The sequence below is a fragment of the Salmo salar genome, chromosome ssa10 (assembly GCF_905237065.1).
Source record: "Salmo salar chromosome ssa10, Ssal_v3.1, whole genome shotgun sequence".
NCBI lineage: Eukaryota > Metazoa > Chordata > Actinopteri > Salmoniformes > Salmonidae > Salmo > Salmo salar.
In genome coordinates, this window is record NC_059451.1 from 19,849,865 (window position 1) to 19,869,391 (window position 19,527).

The window sequence follows — 19,527 nt, forward strand, 5'->3', positions numbered from 1 at the left end:
GAAAAAACACACAGCCATTTTCCTAGCAAGGACAGGCGTCACAAAAACCAGAAAACCAGCTAAAATTAAGCACTAACCTTTGACGATCTTCATCAGATGACACTCCTAGGACATCATGTTACACAATATATGCATTTTTTGTTCAATCAAGTTGATATATATATCCAAAAACAGCCTTTTACATTGGCTCGTGATGTTTAGAAAATATTTTGCCTCCAATACTGCCGGTGAATCAGCACTACAATTTACAAAAATACTCATCATAAACGTTGATAAAATATTAAACTGTTATTCAAAGAATTATAGATGAACATCTCCTTTATGCAACCGCTGTGACAGATTTCAAAAAAGCTTCACGGGGAAAGAACACTGCAATAATCTGAGTAATGCGCTCAGAAAAAGACATCAAGCAATACAGATACCCGCCATTTTGGAGTCATCTAAAATCATAAATAGCATTAGAAGTATTCACTTACCTTTGATGATCTTCATCAGAAGGCACTTCAAGGCATCCCAGGTCCACAATAAATGTTGTTTTGATCAATAAAGTCCATAATTTATGTCCAAATAGCTCCTTGTTGTTTGCGCGTTCAGTAAGCTACTCCAAGTGTAGGAAGCACAGCCAAAATGTCACGACGAAAAGTCAAAAGAAGTTATATTTTTATATTTACGTTCGTTCAAACATGTCAAACATTGTATAGCATCAATCTTTAGGGCCTTTTTAACATAAAACTTCAATAATATTCCAACCGGACGATTCCAATGTCTTGAAAAACGTTTTGGAACACAGCTACCCCTCACGCGAATGCGCGCTAATGAACTCATGCGCTTTCCTGAGTCAACAACTTCCAACTTCCTTTGTTGGCCCTCTGTTCACCATAGACGCCTCAAACAACTTTCTAAAGACTGTTGACATCTAGTGGAAGCCTCAGGAAGTGCAAAATGAACCCTAAGTCACTGTGTGTTAGATAGGCAATCACTTGAAAAAACTACAGCCTCAGAACCTCCCCATCCTGGTTGGATTTTTTCTCAGCTTTTTGCTTGCCATATGAGTTCTGTTACACTCACAGACATCATTCAAACAGTTTTAGAAACTTCAGTGTTTTCTATCCAAATCTACTAATAATATGCATGTTCTAGTTTCTGGGCCCGTGTAGTAGGCCGTTTAATTTGGGTACGTTTTTCGTCCGGCCGTGAAAATACTGCCCCCTACCCAAGAGAGGTTAACTTGTTAGGGCTAGGGGCAGTATTGACACGGCTGTATAAAAAACGTACCCGATTTAATCTGGTTACTACTCCTGCCCAGTAACGAGAATATGCATATAATTATTGGCTTTGGATAGAAAACACCCTAAAGTTTCTAAAACTGTTTGAATGGTGTCTGTGAGTATAACAGAACTCATTTGGCAGGCAAAACACTGAGACATTTTCTGACAGGAAGTGGATACCTGATGTGTTGAATTACCTTTAAGCCTATGCCATTGAAACACACAGGGGTTGATTAATGTTTTGGCACTTCCTATTGCTTCCACTAGATGTCACCAGCCTTTACAAAGTGTTTTGAGTCTTTTACTGTGAGATCTGACCGAACAAGAGCCATGGAACGGTGATGGCCGATTAGACTCTGGCGCGCGAGTTCATGTTGGGTACCCTCGTTCCAATACGTTATAAAAGAGAATGCATTCGTCCACCTTGAATATTATTCATGTTCTGGTTAAAAAAGGCACTAATGATTTATGCTATACAACGTTTGACATGTTTGAACGAACGTAAATATATTTTTTCCCCTCGTTCATGACGAGAAGTCCGGCTGGCTTAGATCATGTGCTAACAACACGGATCTTTTTGGATATAAATGATGAGCTTTTTTGAACAAAACTACATTCGTTATGGACCTGGGATTCCGGGAAGTGACATCTGATGAAGAGAATCAAAGGTAATGGATTATTTACATAGTATTTTCGATTTTAGATCTCTCCAACATGGCCGTTTGTCTGTATAGCAAAGCATATTTTTCTGGGCGCAGTGCTCAGATTATTGCAAAGTGAATTTTCCCAGTAAGGTTATTTTTAAATCTGGCAAGTTGATTGCGTTCAAGAGATGTAAATCTATAATTCTTTAAATGACAATATAATATTTTACCAATGTTTTCTAATTTTAATTATTTAATTTGTGGTGCTGACTTGACTGCTGGTTATTGGAGGGAAACGATTTCCTCAACATCAATGCCATAGTAAAACGCTGTTTTTGGATATAAATATGAGCTTGATAGAACTAAAAATGCATGCATTGTCTAACATAATGTCCTAGGAGTGTCATCTGATGGAGATTGTAAAAGGTTAGTGCATCATTTTAGCTGGTTTTATGGTTTTGGTGACCCTGTCTTTGAATTGACAAAACATTACACACAGCTATTGTCAATGTACTCTCCTAACATAATCTAACTTTATGCTTTCGCCGTAAAACCTTTTTGAAATCGGACAACGTGGTTAGATTAAGGAGATGTTTATCTTTCAAAGGGTGTAAGATAGTTGTATGTTTGAAAAATTTGAATTTTGACATTTATTTGGTTTCAAATTTGCCGCTCTTGAAATGCACCTGCTGTTGATAGGGTGCACCACGGGTGGCACGCTAGCGTCCCACATAGCCCCAAGAAGTTAACAAAAGCGCATTTGCGAAAAAAGCACAATCTGACGACTGTACCTAACCATAGACATCAATGCCTTTCTTAAAGTCAATACACAGAAGTATATATTTTTAAACCTGCATATTTAGCTAAAAGAAATCCAGGTTAACAGGCAATATTAACCAGGTGAAATTGTGTCACTTGTCTTCCGTTCATTGCACGCAGAGTCAGGGTATATGCAGCAGTTTGGGCCGCCTGGCTTGTTGCAAACTATTTTGCCAGAATTTTACGTAATTATGACATAACATTGAAGGTTGTGCAATGTAACATGAATATTTAGACTTATGGATGCCACCCGTTAGATAAAATACGGAACGGTTCCGTATTTCACTGAAAGAATAAACGTGATAGTTTCCGGATTCCCCCATATTAATGACCTAAGGCTCGTATTTCTGTGTGTTATTATGTTATAATTAAGTCTATGATTTGATAGAGCAGTCTGACTGAGCGATGGTAGGCACCAGCAGGCTCGTAAGCATTCATTCAAAACAGCACTTTCGTGCGTTTTGCCAGCAGCTCTTCGCTGTGCTTCAAGCTTTGCGCTGTTTATGACTTCAAGCCTATCAACTCCCAAGATTAGGCTGGTGTAACCGATGTGAAATGGCTAGCTAGTTAGCCGGGTGCGCACTAATAGCGTTTCAAACGTCACTAGCTCTGAGACTTGGAGTAGTTTTTCCCCTTGCTCTGCATGGGTAACGGTGCTTTGAAGGTGGCTGTTGTTGATGTGTTCCTGGTTCAAGCCCAGGTAGGAGCGAGGAGAGGGACGGAAGCTATACTGTTACACTGGCAATACTAAAGTGCCTATAAGAACATCCAATAGTCAAAGGTATAGGAAATACAAATCGTATAGAGAGAAATAGTCCTATAATTAATTCCTATAATAACTAACTACAACCTAAAACTTCTTACCTGGGAATATTTAAGACTCATGTTAAAAGGAACCACCAGCTTTCATATGTTCTCATGTTCTGAGCAAGGAACTTAAACGTTAGCTTTCTTACATGGCACATAATGCACTTTTACTTTCTTCTCCAACACTTTGTTTTTGTATTATTTAAACCAAATTGAACATGTTTCATTATTTATTTGAGGCTAAATTGATTTTATTGATGTATTATATTATAAGTTAAAATAAGTGTTCATTCAGTATTGTTGTAATAGTCATTATTACAAAAAAAAAGTATAATCTTAAAAAATATTTAAAATAAAATAAATTGGCTTTGGATTATGGTATCGGCTTTTTTTGGTCCTCCAATAATCGGTATCGGCGTTGAAAAAACCCCATAATCGGTCGACCTCTAATCTGCATAGGCGTACAGAAGCCCATTATCAGCAACCATCACTCCTGTGCTCCAATGGCACGCTGTGTTAGCTAATCCAAATGTATCATTTTAAAAAGGCTAGTTGATCATTAGAGAACCCTTTTGCAATTATGTTATCACAGCTGAAAACTGTTGTACTAATTAAAGAAGCAATAAAACTGGCCTTCTTTACACTAGTTGAGTATCTGGAGCATCAGCGTTTGTGGGTTCGATTACAGGATCAAAATGGCCAGAAACTCGTCAGTCTTTCTTGTTCTGAGAAATTAAGGCTATTCCATGTGAGAAATTGCCAAGAAACTGAAGATCTCGTACAACGCTGTGTACTACTCCCGTCACAGAACAGCGCAAACTGTCTCTAACCAGAATAGAAAGAGTGGTGTTCCTTTTGTCCAGGTGGGAAAGGGCTGTGTGGAGTGCAATAGAGATTGCATCATCTGTGGATCTGTTAGGGCGGTATGCAAATTGGAGTGGGTCTAGGGTTTCTAGGATAATGGTGTTGTTGTGAGCCATGACCAGCCTTTCAAAGCACTTCATGGCTACGGACGTGAGTACTACGGGTCGGTAGTCATTTAGGCACGTTGCCTTAGTGTTCTTGGGTACAGGGACTATGGTGATCTGCTTGAAACATGTTGGTATTACAGACTCAGTCAGGGACATGTTGAAAATGTCAGAGAAGACACTTACCAGTTGGCCAGCACATGCCCGGAGCATACATTCTGGTAATCCGTCTGGCCCCGAGGCCTTATGAACATTGACCCGTTTAAAAAGGTCTTCCTCACGTCGGCTACAAAGAGCGTGATCACACAGACATCCGGAACAGCTCTCATGCATGCCTCAGTGTTCCTTGCCTCGAAGCGAGCACAGAAGTGATTTAGCTCATCTGGTAGGCTCGTGTCACTGGGCAGCTCGTGGCTGTGCTTCCCTTTGTTGTCTGTAATAGTTTGCAAGCCCTGCCACATAAGATGAGCGTCGGAGCCGGTGTAGTATTGACGCTTTGCCTGTGATTTTTTTTACAAGCCTCCGGGTTAGAGTACCGCTCCTTGAAAGCGGCAGCTCTATCCTTTAGCTCAGTGTGAATGTTGCCTGTAATCCATGGCTTCTGGTTGGGTTATGTACGTACAGTCACTGTGGGGAAGACGTCCTCAATGCACTTATTGATAAAGCCAGTGACTGATGTGGCGTACTCCTCAATGCAATCGGAAGAATCCTGGAACATGTTCCAGTCAGTGATAGCAAAACAGTCCTGTAGTTTAGCATCTGCTTCATCTGACCACGTTTTTATTGACCGAGTCACTGGTGCTTCCTGCTTTAATTTTTGCTTGTAAGCAGGAATCAGGAGAATAGAATTGTGGTCAGATTTACCAAATGGAGGCTGAGGGAGAGCTTTGTATGCATCTCTGTGTGTGGAGTACAGGTGATCAAGATTTTTTTCCCTCTGGCTGCGCATTTAACATGTTGATAGAAATTAGGTAAAACTGATTTAAGTTTCCCTGCATGAAAGACTCCGGCCACTAGGAGCACCACCTCTGGGTGGTGACTGAGCGCAGTCTTAGTGCCAGCGTCCGTCTGTGGTGGTAAATAAACAGCCACAAAAACTATAGATAAACTCTTGGCAAATAGTGTGGTCTGCAATTTATCATAAGATACTCTACTTCAGGAGAGCAAAAGCAAAATTGTGAGACTTCCTTAGATTTCGTGCATCAGCTGTTTACAAACATGCACAGACCCCCCCGCCCAATCTTAGCGGAGTGTGTTCTATCTAGCCGGTGCAGCGTATATCCGGTTAGCTGAAAATCCATGTCATCATTCAGCCACGATTCCGTGAAACATAAGATGTTACGTTTTTTGGTCCCGTTGGTAGGATATTCTTGGTCGTATCTCGTCAAATTTATTGTCCAATGATTGTACGTTGGCGAGTAATATTGACGTAACGGCAGCTTTCCCACTCGCCTTCTCCGGATTCTTACGAGGCACCCCGCTCCGTGTCCTCTGTACCCGAGTCTCTTTCTCTTGCTAATAAACGGGGATGTCGGCCTCATCGGGTGTTCGCACTATGTCCTGTGCTTCCTGCTTGTTGAAGAAAAAATCTTTTGTCAAATCTGAGGTGAGTGATCGCTGTCCTGATATCCAGAAGCATTTTTTTTGCCTTAAGATAATGTTTTTACCACTATGTACAAAACAAGTTACAAATAACGTGAAAAACCTCACCTAATAGCACAATTGGTTAGGCGTCCGTAAAACTGCTGCCATTTCTTCCGGCGCCATTTTAGCGCTTGGCTCCCTGTTCCATCTGTGGTATGGGTAAGGGGAAAATGGAAAAAGCGGGATCCTTGGGACGTCCCAACTCTGACATCACCCTATTAACATTTACATTTAAAACAGTTAGATAATGGTTAAGGATTAAGGTTAGGGGAGGGACATCCCAAGGATCCCAGATAGAAGCTAAACATGTGAACATGCCTCAATATAGGCCTGTCATCTCTACCAGCCTGTTGACAGGCCTCCACCCCTCACATGTGATCCCTCAATCTTTAAAAACACTTGTTTCGTCTTCCCTCATTCCACAGGCTTGGCATTAATCCTGCTTAAGGCACACCGAGTAAATCCTTTAATGAACGGCCCGCTTCATCTTCATTAACAACGCTCTCAAGATCAGGGCATCATGACAGACAGGGTGACACACACACACACAGAACAGACCAAACCTTTTACATCAGTTCCTGTTGCGCCGAGTTACCATCTCAGACCTCACCATTGATGAAACTTCTTCCAACCTACATCAAAGTCACTCACTGCACATTTCTGCCCATTAAATGTCCTCCGATTTTAATCTAATTACAAAGCAATGCTACATTATATTAAACCAGTATGTTGGTAGTTATGATGGCTTGGCTTGCTATGCTGGATTAATTATCCAAGTGATGAAAAATTCATAAAAGGAACAAGTTACTTCCCTGGGAAACTCAGCAGTCATTCAAAACAGTGTGAATTATTTATCAGGCCCTTTTCAACTCACGCCATTTCCATGGAGCGGCACAGACGCACAGAGAGGATCTGTGGGTGGCTCGGTACGGGAGAAAACGACAAAGAAAAATTAATCAACTGACTGAGTAACCAAATCTGCAGTGCTATCAAAGCGGAGGGATATAGAAACAAATGGTGTTTTATGAGCCTGTATTGTTAGAGTTTCTGCAGCCATTCAAATATTAATCATGCTACACAGTCAGATGTTCCATCATTCCTGCTGAATTTAACATTATTAGAAACACCATTAGAATTAGCCTGACTCAAGATAGGATGTGTACATTATTTTTTAACCATCTAGAGTCTAAGCCTTGGGGGTGGAAATTGACTCAAGGTTAACTAATTTACATTCAAGTGACATCAGTGCCAGAGAATTTGAGCTCTTCAGTGGCCAACAGCTAGACTTTGAGCTTATCTGAGCCACATTTTTATACAAGATTTTAAGCAGGGAACCAGTCACACTTTATATGCAATGTAGGCTTTGGGATGGTAGCTAGCTAAGTCCACAGACAATGCGCACAGAACACTAAATACTTCCTCCAAGCTAGCTAACCACTGTAGCTACTATTGACATTAACAATGTATTAGCTAGTTTCCATGAAACAGCTGACTGTGTTAGCTAGCTAAGGACATGGCACTATGTGCTAACGTTAGCTAGCTAAATATTGGGCAATGGGATGGCAATACAGGACTATGGAGAGTGAATTAAATAGTTTTTCGTCATCTTGCTAGGTAGTCATCTAGCTGTGGCCATCTTGCTACTATCAACAAGGGCTTTCTAGAAAAAAGCAATATTAGCGCAGATGGAAATCCAGATCATAAGCAACACTCACAGCTATGCATTGCCAAACACTACTGCCACCTTCTGGTTTGGAGTATTTTAACAAGGCTGGGTGGCTGACGACTTCCAAGCTTCTTGCGTTTTGAAAACAAACGCGATAGCACCCCTGAACAGAGTGTCAGCATTCAAAGTACTGTCAGCAGGCAAACTTTGAAAATCCTACCGGTGTGTCTGAGCTTTAAGAACTGTAAGCTATGGGCTCTCCAACCCTGTTCCAGGGGTCCTAGGCTACGCTTAGTTTTTTTAAAAGTTGCATTTGCATTGATGTCAGAGTGATTAGAGCAGGGCTCTCCAACCCTGTTCCTGGAGAGCTACCCTCTTGTAGGTTTTCGCTCCAACCCCAGTTGTAACTAACCTGATTCAACTTATCAACCAACTAATTATTAAGAGTCAGGTGTGCTGGATTATGGTTGGAGTGAAAACCTGAAGGACGGTAGCTCTTCAGGAACAGGGTTGGAGAGCCTTGGATTAGAGGGACAATCGAGTGCTGAGTACCAGGCCATTAGCGTCTAGCCGTTAGAAAGTTTGGTAGGCTACTTATGATCATCAGAGCACAGTTTAGGAGAAGTCTAGTTTCCGTGACTCAGCACTCACACGGAATTTGACTGTGGTCATGACTCTTGACTGCCCATGTGGTGGTAATACAGTCCCCTTAACAGCCCTCGTTAAGACTGGAGAGGGAGTGTGTGTAATGGCTGGGTAACCAGGGAACAGGCTTGTGGACTCCTACAGAGCCTATCTCCCAGGGCTGGAACACCACCTCATTAGGAAAGGAAAGCATTGTGTTTCTCAGCTAACCCAGAGAACACAGCCTCCTTCCAGGCTACAACTCCTCCCTCCACACCCCCACCACCTACCTCGGATTATAACTGGTGTTTTTCTTTAATGATCATCATATAACAGTTCTCTCACAATCACTTTAGGAGACCGTGTGCTCTGAATAGGGTGGTGTTAAAACATATCTACTCATTGTTACTCTCCCTTCCGGGAAGGCAATAAGGCCCACCCCCGACCTCCCTTCTGCAAAATCAGATTACACCTCCATTCTGCTCCTTCCCACCTATAGGCAGAAACTTAAACAGGAAGCGCCATTGGTAAGGACTGTTCGACATTGGTCAGACCAATCCGAATCTATTCTTCATTGTTTTGATCACACAGATGGGAAATGTTCCGGGTCGCCTCTGAGAATAGTATTGACGTATACACAGATTCAGTGACTGGGTTCATCAGACATGGCTTGGGATGCTGTCTGGGCCGGCAGCCTTGCGAGGGTTAACACGCTTAAATGACTTACTCACGTCACCCACGCAGAAAAAGAGCACACAGTCCTCGTGAGCGTCCAGGACATTTACAGCACCCAGTGACACAGGAAGGCCAAGAAGATCAAGGACCTCAGCCAACCGAGCCACAACCAGTACAGGTGCATCAAAGCTTGGACCGAGAGACTGAGAAACATCTCCAGGCCATCAGACTGTGAAAGTCACCAATAACCGGCCTCCGCCCAGTACCCTGCCCTGAACCTTACTGTTCTACTTGGCTGCCACCCGGTACTCTACCTTGCACCTTTGAGACTGCTGCCTTATGTACAGAGTCATTGAACACTAGTCGCTTTAATGTTTAAATACTGTTTAACCCACTATGTGTGTATATACTGTATTTTAGTCATGGCTCATCCCATATAAAAAGTTTATTTTTATTGCTACACTGTTGAAGCTAGAAACAGAATCCTTTTGCTGTACCTGCAATAACATCTGCAAATCTGTGTGCGCGACCAATAAACTTAGATTTTAACAGGGAGAGGGTGATTCTGAACTAGGCCATAGGGCACTGGAATATTGGTCAGGGCAGAATACAGTGTAGCCTACTGTTTGGTCACACTAGCAGGATGGCAGAAAAGCATTCACTGTCAAACCAACAGCAAGGGGAAAGGAGAGATTAGATTAGCCTATATTAGAACAGCAGTTGCAAGCTTTTAAAACAGTGTGTGCATTAGGTATGCTTTCCCTTCAACAAGCTTAGCTTCAAGTGAAACAGGCCTCAATGACAAGAAAGCAATACTAGTTTTATTTGACTTGAAACTTACTCCAAATCAATTGAACCTGAACTTAATAAAACATTCAACAAAGAAATTAGCAGCAATAAAGTCGAGCCCGACCGATATGGGATTTTTGGGTCCGATACCAATTTTAGGGAGCCAAATATAACCCATTAACAATATATATATATATATATATATATATATAGACCCAAAAATCCCGATATGTCGAGCCCGACCGATCGACTTTATTGCTGCTAATTTCTTTGTTGAATGTTTTATTAAGTTCAGGTTCAATTGATTTGGAGTAAGTTATATATATATTTTTTTTTAAATGTAGAGGTGGAATGAATATATATATATATTTTTTTTTACATAATCCTTTGGAGCACAATTTAACAAATACACTAATTGATGATTTAAGTAAATCTTAAAATTAACATTTAAGAACATTTGTGGTTTACATGATAACCACCAAAAAGCAACAAAATCCTCTATAACTATGAAAGTACATCAAAACACTTGTTCCGTTTACCTTAGACAAATATTTAAGTTGTACCTATCTATGGCAGTGGATATAAATGCTGAAGTCTTTGTGCTGAAGCACTACAAGCACAGTAATAAACAAGGGCTGAATGAATAAATCTGAAAAGGCACTGTTCACAACAGCAGTGAAATGCAGTAACATGCTGTTCGTAATGTCACCACTAGGTGTCAATGTCAGCATTTGTATTGAGAAGATTCACTACAGTGCATTACAACTAGAGGTCGACCGATTAATCGGCATGGCCGATTAATTAGGGCCAATTTCAAGTTCTCATAACAATCGTTAATCTGCATTTTTGGATGCCGATTTTGGCCGATTACATTGCACTCCACGAGGAGACTGCGTGGCAGGCTGACCACCTGTTACGCGAGTGAAGCAAGGAGCCAAGGTAAGTTGCTAGCTAGCATTAAAGTTCTTATAAAAATCAATCTTAACATAATCACAGTTAACTACACATGGTTGATTATATAACTAGTTTATATGCAATGCAAGACAAGCTAGATAATCAATGCGGTGCCTGTTAATTTATAAATCACACCCTACTTCGCCAAACAGGTGATTGACAAGCGCATTCGCAAAAAAAGCACTGTCCTTGCAACAATGTGTACTTAACCATAAACATCAATGCCTTTCTTAAAATCAATACACAAGTATATTTTTTCAAACCTGCATATTTAGTTAATATTGCCTGCTATTATGAATTTCTTTTAACTAGAGAAATTGTGTCACGTCTCTTCTCGTTCTGTGCAAGCAGAGTCAGGGTATATGCAGCAGTTTGGGCCGCCTGGCTCGTTGCGAACTGTGTGAAGACTTTCCTCCTAACAAAGACAGTAATTAATTTGCCAGAATTGTACATATTTCTGACATTACATTGAAGGTTGTGTAATGTAACAGCAAAGCTTAGAGACTTAGGGATGCCACCCGGAACAGTTCCGTAGTTTACTGAAAGAATAAACATTTTGTTTTCGAAATGATAGGTCATTAATATGGTCAAATCCGGAAACAAAGGCTCGCATTTCTGTGTGTTTATTATATTATTAAGTCTATGATTTGATAGAGCAGGCTGAACGGTGGAAGGCAGCAGCAAGCTCATAAGCAGGCTCATAAGCATTCATTCAAACAGCACTTTCCTGCGTTTGCCAGCAGCTCTTCGTTGTGCTTCAAGCATTGTGCCGTTTATGACTTCAAGCCTATCAACTCCCGAGATAAGGCTGGCAATACTATAGTGCCTATAAGAACAACCAATAGTCAAAAGGTATATGAAATACAAATGGTATAGAGAGAAATAGTCCTATAATTCCTATAATAACTACAACCTAAAACTTCTTAACCTCTTTTGGGTAGGGGGCAGAATTTTCACATCCGAATGAAAAATGTACCCAAATGAAAACGGCCTACTACTCGGGCACAGGAACTAGAACATGCATATTATTAGTAGATTTGGATAGAAAACACTGAAGTTTCTAAAACTGTTTGAATGATGTCTGTGAGTATAACAGAACTCATATGGCAGGCAAAAAACTGAGAAAAATCCAACCAGGAAGTGGGAAATCTGGTATTTTCAAGTCATTGCCTATCTAACACACAGTGACTTAGGGTTCATTTTGCACTTCCTAAGGCTTCCACTAGATGTCAACAGTCTTTAGAACCTTGTTTGAGGCTTTTGCAGTGAACAGAGAGCGAACAAGAAGGCCGGGAAGTTGGTGACTCAGAAAATGACATGAGTTTTGTGGCGCGCGTTCACATGATGAAGTAGCTGTGTTCCAAAACATTTTTCAAGACATTGGAATCGTCCTGTTGGAATATTATTGAAGTTATGTTAAAAAGGCCCTAAAGATTGATGCTATACAATGGTTGACATGTTTCAACGAACGTCGTGACATTTTGGGCGCGCTTCCTACACTTGGAGTAGCTTACTGAACGCGCAAACAACAAGGAAGTATTTGGACATAAATTATGGACTTTATCGAACAAAACAACATTTGTGGACCTGGGATTCCTGGAAGTGCCTTCCGATGAAGATCAAAGGTAAGTGAACATTTCTAATGCTATTTATGATTTTAGATGACTCCAAAATGGCGGGTATCTGTATTGTCTGGTGTATTATTCTGAGCGCGTACTCAGATTATTGCAAAGTGTACTTTCCCTGTGAAGCTTTTTTGAAATCTATCACAGCGTTTGCATAAAAGAGATGTTCATCTATAATTCTTTGAATAACAGTTTAATATTTTATCAACGTTTATGATGAGTATTTTTGTAAATTGTAGTGCTGGTTCACCGGCAGTATTGGAGGCAAAATATACTGCTCAAAAAAATTAAGGGAACACTAAAATAACACATCCTAGATCTGAATGAATTAAATAATCTTACTAAATACTTTTCTTTACATAGTTGAATGTGCTGACAACAAAATCACACAAAAATAATGAATGGAAATCCAATTTATCAACCCATGGAGGTTTGGAGTCACACTCAAAATTAAAGTGGAAAAACCACACTACAGGCTGATCCAACTTTGATGTAATGTCCTTAAAACAAGTCAAAAAGAGGCTCAGTACTGTGTGTGGCCTCCACGTGCCTGTATGACCTCCCTACAACGCCTGGGCATGCTCCTGATGAGGTGGCGGATGGTCTCCTGAGGGATCTCCTCCTAGACCTGGACTAAAGCATCCGTCAACTCCTGGACAGTCTGTGGTGTAACGTGGCGTTGGTGGATGGAGCGAGACATGATGTCCCAGATGTGCTCAATTGGATTCAGGTCTGGGGAACGGGCGGGCCAGTCCATAGCATCAGTGCCTTCCTCTTGCAGGAACTGCTGACACACTCCAGCCACATGAGGTCTAGCATTGTCTTGCATTAGGAGGAACCCAGGGCCAACCGCACCAGCATATGGTCTCACAAGGGGTCTGAGGATCTCATCTCGGTACCTAATGGCAGTCAGGGCTGTGCGGCCCCCCAAAGAAATGCCACCCCACACCATGACTGACCCACCGCCAAACCGGTCATGCTGGAGGACGTTGCAGGCAGCAGAACGTTCTCCACGGCGTCTCCAGACTCTGTCACGTCTGTCACGTGCTCAGTGTGAACCTGCTTTCATCTGTGAAGAGTTGCCAATCTTGGTGTTCTCTGGCAAATGCCAAACGTCCTGCACGGTGTTGGGCTGTAAGCACAACCCCCACCTGTGGACGTCGGGCCCTCATACCACCCTCATGGAGTCTGTTTCTAACCGTTTGAGCAGACACATGCACATTTGTGGCCTGCTGGAGCTCCTCCTGCTCCTCCTTGCACAAAGGCGGAGGTAGCGGTCCTGCTGCTGGGTTGTTGCACTCCTACGGCCTCCTCCACGCCTCCTGATGTACTGGCCTGTCTCCTGGCAGCGCCTCCATGCTCTGGACACTACGCTGACAGACACAGCAAACCTTCTTGCCACAGCTCGCATTGATGTGCCATCCTGGATGAGCTGCACTACCTGAGCCACTTGTGTGGGTTGTAGACTCCGTCTCATGCTACCACTAGAGTGAAAGCACCGCCAGCATTCAAAAGTGACCAAAACATCAGCCAGGAAGCATAGGAACTGAGAAGTGGTCTGTGGTCCCCACCTGCAGAACCACTCCTTTATTGGGGGTGTCTTGCTAATTGCCTATAATTTCCACCTGTTGTCTATTCCATTTGCACAACAGCATGTGAAATGTATTGTCAATTAGTGTTGCTTCCTAAGTGGACAGTTTGATTTCACAGAAGTGTGATTGACTTGGAGTTACATTGTGTTGTTTAAGTGTTTATTTTTTTGAGCAGTGTATTTTCTGAACATCACGCGACAATGTAAAATGCTGTTTTTGGATATAAATATGAACTTTATCGAACAAAACATACATGCATTGTCTAACATTGAGTCCTAGGAGTGTCATCCGATGAAGATCGTCAAAGGTTTGTGCTTAATTTTAGCTGAATTTCTGGTATTTGTGACCCCTCTCCTGCTTGGAAAATGGCTGTGTGGTTTTTCTTGTGTTGTACCTGTCCTAACATAATCTAACTTTATGCTTTCGCCGTAAAGCCTTTTTGAAATCGGACAATGTGGTTACATTAATAAGTGTACCTTTAAAATGGTGTAAAATAGTCGTATGTTTGAGAAGTTTGAATTATGACATTTTGTTGTTTTGAATTTGGCGCTCTGATTTTTCACCGGCTGTTGAATAGTGTGAACCGTGGGTAGGACGGTAGCGTCCCACCTGCCCTAAAGAGGTTAACTGGGAATATTGAAGACTCGTTAAAAGGAACCACCAGCTTTCATATGTTCTCAGCAAGGAACTTAAACGTTAGCTTTTTTCATGGGACATATTTCACTTTCTTCTCCAACACTGTTTTAATTCATTATTTAAATCACATTGAACATGTTTCATTATTTATTTGAGACTAAATTGATGTATTATATTAAGTTAAAATAAGTGTTCATTCAGAATTGTTGTAATTGTCATTATTACCAAAAAATATATATCCACTGATCCTCCTTAATATGTTTCTACAACTTGGAGTCCACCTGTGGTAAATTCAATTGATTGGACATGATTTGAAAAGGCACACCTTTCTACAGTTGAAGTCAGAAGTTTACATACACTAAGGTTGGAGTCATAACTCGTTTTTCAACCACTCCACAAAATTCTTGTTAACAAACTATAGTTTTGGGAAGTCAGTTAGGACATCTACTTTGTGCATGACAGAAGTAATTTTTCCAACAATTCTTTACAAACAGATTTTCACTTATAATTCACTGTATCATAATTCCAGTGGGTCAGAAGTTCACATACACTAAGTTGACTGTGCCTTTAAACAGATTGGAAAATGCCAGAAAATGATGTCATGGCTTTAGAAGCTTCTGATAGGCTAATTGACATCATTTGAGTCAATTGGAGGTATACCTGTGGATGTATTTCAAGGCCTACCTTCAAACTCAGTGCCTCTTTGCTTAACAACATGGGAAAATCAAAATAAAATCAGCCAAGACCTCAGAAAACAAATTGTAGACCTCCACAAGTATGGTTCATCCTTGGGAGCAATTTCCAAATGTCTGAAGATACCACGTTCATCTGTACAAACAATAGTACGCAAGTATGAACACCATTCGACCACACAGCCGTCATACCGCTCAGGAAGGAGACGCGTTCTGTCTCCTAGAGATGAACGTATTTTGGTGCGAAAAGTGCAAATAAATCCTAGAACAACAGCAAAGGACCTTGTGAAGATGCTGGAGGAAACAGGTACAAAAGTATCTATATTCACAGTAAAACGAGTCCTATATCGACATAACCTGAAAGGCCGCTTGGCAAGGAAGAAGCCACTGCTCCAAAACCGCCATAAAAAACTAGACTACGGTTTGCAACTGCACATGGGGACATAGATCGTACTTTTTGAAGAAATGTCCTCTGGTCTGATGAAACAAAAATAGAACTGTTAGGCCATAACGACCATCGTTATGTTTGGAAGAAAAAGGGGGATGCTTGCAAGCCGAAGAACTCCATCCCAACCGTGAAGCACGGGGGTGGCAGCATCATGTTGTGGGGGTGCTTTGCTGCAGGAGGGGACTGGTGCACTTCAGCAAAATAGATGGCATCATGAGGAAGAACAATTATGTGGATATATTGAAGCAACATCTCAAGACATCAGTCAGGAAGTTAAAGCTTGGTAGGAAATGGGTCTTCCAAATAGACATTGACCCCAAGCATACTTCCAAAGTGGCAAAATGGCTTAAGGACAACAAAGTCAAGGTATTGGCGTGGCCATCAGAAAGCCCTGACCTCAATCCTATAGAAAATGTGTGAGCAGATCTGAGAAAGTGTGTGTGAGCAAGGAGGCCTACAAACCTGACTCAATTACACCAGCTCTGTCAGGAGGAATGGGCCAAAATTCACCCAACTTATTGTGGAAAGCCTGTGGAAGGCTACCCAAAATGTTTTACCCAAGTTAAACAATTTAAAGGCAATGCTACCAAATACTAATTGAGTATGTAAACTTCTGACCCACTGGGAATGTGATGAAATAAATAAATGCTGAAATAAATCACTTCACTATTATTCTGACATTTCACATTCTTAAAATAAAGTAGTGATCCTAACTGACCTAAGACAGGGAATTTTTACTAGGATTAAATGTCAGGAATTGTGAAAAACTGAGTTTAAATGTATATAGCTAAGGTGTATGTAAACTTCCGACTTCAACTGTATATAACGTCCCACAGTTGACAGTGCATGTCAGAGCAAAAACCAAGCCATGAGGTTGAAGGAATTGTCCGTAGAGCTCTGAGACAGGATTGTGTCAAGGTACCGATCTGGGGAAGGGTACAAAAACATTTCTGCAGCATTGAAGGTTCCCAAGAACACAGTAGCATCCATTATTCTTAAAAGGAAGAAGTTTAGAACCACCAAGACTCTTCCTAGAGCTTGCCGCTTTGTCATTATGGGCTATTGTGTATAGATTGCAGAGGATTTTTTGGGGTTACTTAATCCATTTTAGGATAAGGCCGCATTTGGCGGGTGTTAATTTTAGGCCATGATGCCTACTCTCTCTCAAGTCTTAAGACAATGATGAGCAGCTTGTAGACCGCCCTCTTCAGGCAACCATTGAAAAATATTAATAAAATGGACTGCAAATGACGCATCTGTTCATTCTAATATTGGCGCCTTATCTGTGGAATAAAGACCGATACAAATATTTCTGTTCAAGGCTAATATCTAATAAAGCTACTGCTTTGTATTGAAGCTTGACAGGGCAAGGCAAGAGTTTAGAGGAATTGGTCACCACCTATGACATTTGGAGTGCTCTGGGGACATGGCTTGGCTGTAGACAGAGGCTGAGGAAGAGTGGCTGGAACGACAAACTACTGAAAGAGATGGGAAAGCTGGGGGTGGACTAAAGGCTACACAATATGTTATTCATCTTGGCTGCAAGGCCAATCTTCAAGCCCCCAGACCACTCCCTGTATCTGTACTCCATTGTAAATTATTTTGTTTGGTTTAGACTAGCTAGCATGTGTGGATTTTGCAAGCAGCAACACCTACAAGTCTCTCTATCCCTCACATCCTCCACCCAATTCCAAACACACAACTATCACAATGTTAAGCTCAGCACGTCCGGTGCCAGTCTGACTGGGTATTTTTGCTTTCAAGATAGCTGCTTCCTACAGTGGACAGGTGTTAAGGGGACTCATCTGGTTTCTGTTCCGCTCCCTTTGGAGCCTCAGCCAGATCTGTGACAACATTGCACAGAGCGATCCCTTCCCTTCTCAGAACACACACAGAAAATAATCTACAGACATGACAGCATTTCAAGATTTCTTGGTGTATTATATTCTAAGACTTCCACTCTAAAATGTTGTCCTCTGCGAATTTAATTCATCCTCTTAAAAGGGATTGTTGAAGCTGTCACCACAAGACTAAATACACTACACAAAAGAATGTGGACACCCCTTCAAATTAGTGGATTCGGCTATTTCAGCCACACACGTTGCTGACAGGTGTATAAAATCGAACAAACAGCCATGCAATCTCCATTGACAAACTTTGGCAGTAGAATACCACCTTTCCAACAAGTTAGTTACTCAAATTTCTGCCCTGTTAGAGCTGCCCCAGCCCACTGTAAGTGTTGTTATTGTTTAGTGGAGACACCGAAGAGCAACAACGGCTCAGCAGCTAAGTGGTAGGCCACATAAGCTCACAGAACGGGACCGCCGAGTGCTGAAGCACGTAAAAATGGTCTGTCCTCGCTTGCAACACTCACCGAGATCCAAACTGCCTCTGGAAGCAACGTCAGCACAAATACTGTTCGCCGGGAGCGTCATGAAATGGGTTTCCATGGCTGAGCAGCCACACACAAGATCACAATGCCAAGCATCGGGTGAAGTGGTGTAAAGCTCGACGCCATAGGATTCTGGAGCAGTGGAAACACATTCTCTGGCGTGATGAATCACGCTTCACCATCTGGCAGTCTGACAGACGGTGGGTTTGGCGGTAAACGCTACCTGCCCAAATGCATAGTGCAACAGTAAAGTTTGGTGGAGGAATAACAGCTGTTAGGGGCTGTATTTCATGGTTCGGGCTCAGCCCCTTAGTTCTAGTGAAGGGAAAAATTTACTCTACAGCATACAATGATATTCTAGACGATTCTGCGCTTCCAACTTTGTGCAACAGTTTGGGGGAAGGCCCTTTCCTATTTCAGCATGACAATGCCCCCGTGCACAAAGTGAGGTCCATACAGAAATGGTTTGTCGAGATCTGTGAGGAAGAACTTGACTGGCCTGCACAAATCCCTGACCTTAACCCCATCGAACAACTTTGGGATTAATTGGAACGCCGACTGCGAGCAAGGCCTATCCCGCCAACATCAGGGCCTGACCTCACTAATGTTGTTGTGACTGAATGGAAGAAAGTCCCTGCAGCAATGTTCAAACAACTAATGGAAAGCCTCCCAGAAGAGTGGATGCTGTTATAGCAGCAAAGGGGGACCAACTCCACATTAATGCCCATGATTTCGGAATGAGATGTCCGACGAGCAGGTGTCCACATACTTTTGATCATGTAGTGTATTACATTTTCTCCTACATAGGTAAGCTCATCCCGAGGTGGGGTTAAAAGTGAGTTGGAGATTATCTTGTTTGACTTGGGAAGATTATCTCCTGAGAATGTTCATTCCAAATGGCCCCAAGGCAGTGGTGTAAAGTACTTAACCTGTTGGGGATAGGGGGCAGTATTTGCACGGCTGGATAAAAAAAACGTACCCGATTTAATCTGGTTACTACACCTGCCCAGTAACTAGAATATGCATATAATTATTGGCTTTGGATAGAAAACACCATAAAGTTTCTAAAACTGTTTGAATGGTGTCTGTGTATAACAGAACTCCTATGGCAGGCCAAAACCTGAGAAGATTTCAAGCAGGAAGTGGCCTGTCTGAGAAGTAGTGTTTCATCTTGGCTCTTTTTATTGAAGACTCAGGATCTGTGCAATAACGTGACACTTCCTACGTCTTCCATAGGGTCTCAGAGCCCGGGAAAACGTTGAACGATATCGAGGCAGGCTCTGG

General features: G+C 41.8%; 1 protein-coding gene across 3 annotated transcripts in view; it reads right to left on the minus strand.

The window, feature by feature from the left end:
- LOC106613723 (protein strawberry notch homolog 2) overlaps positions 1-19,527 on the minus strand; it is a 118,211-nt gene that overhangs the window by 83,679 nt on the left and 15,005 nt on the right. Inside the window, exon 1 of one of the 3 annotated variants that reach the window (XM_045687465.1) lies at positions 4,693-4,877. The exons of the other annotated variants lie outside the window; for them this stretch is intronic. The gene's annotated coding sequence lies outside the window, so the exon portion shown is untranslated. Of the gene's footprint in view, positions 1-4,692; positions 4,878-19,527 lie in introns of those variants that run through there. 3 annotated transcript variants of the gene reach the window in all.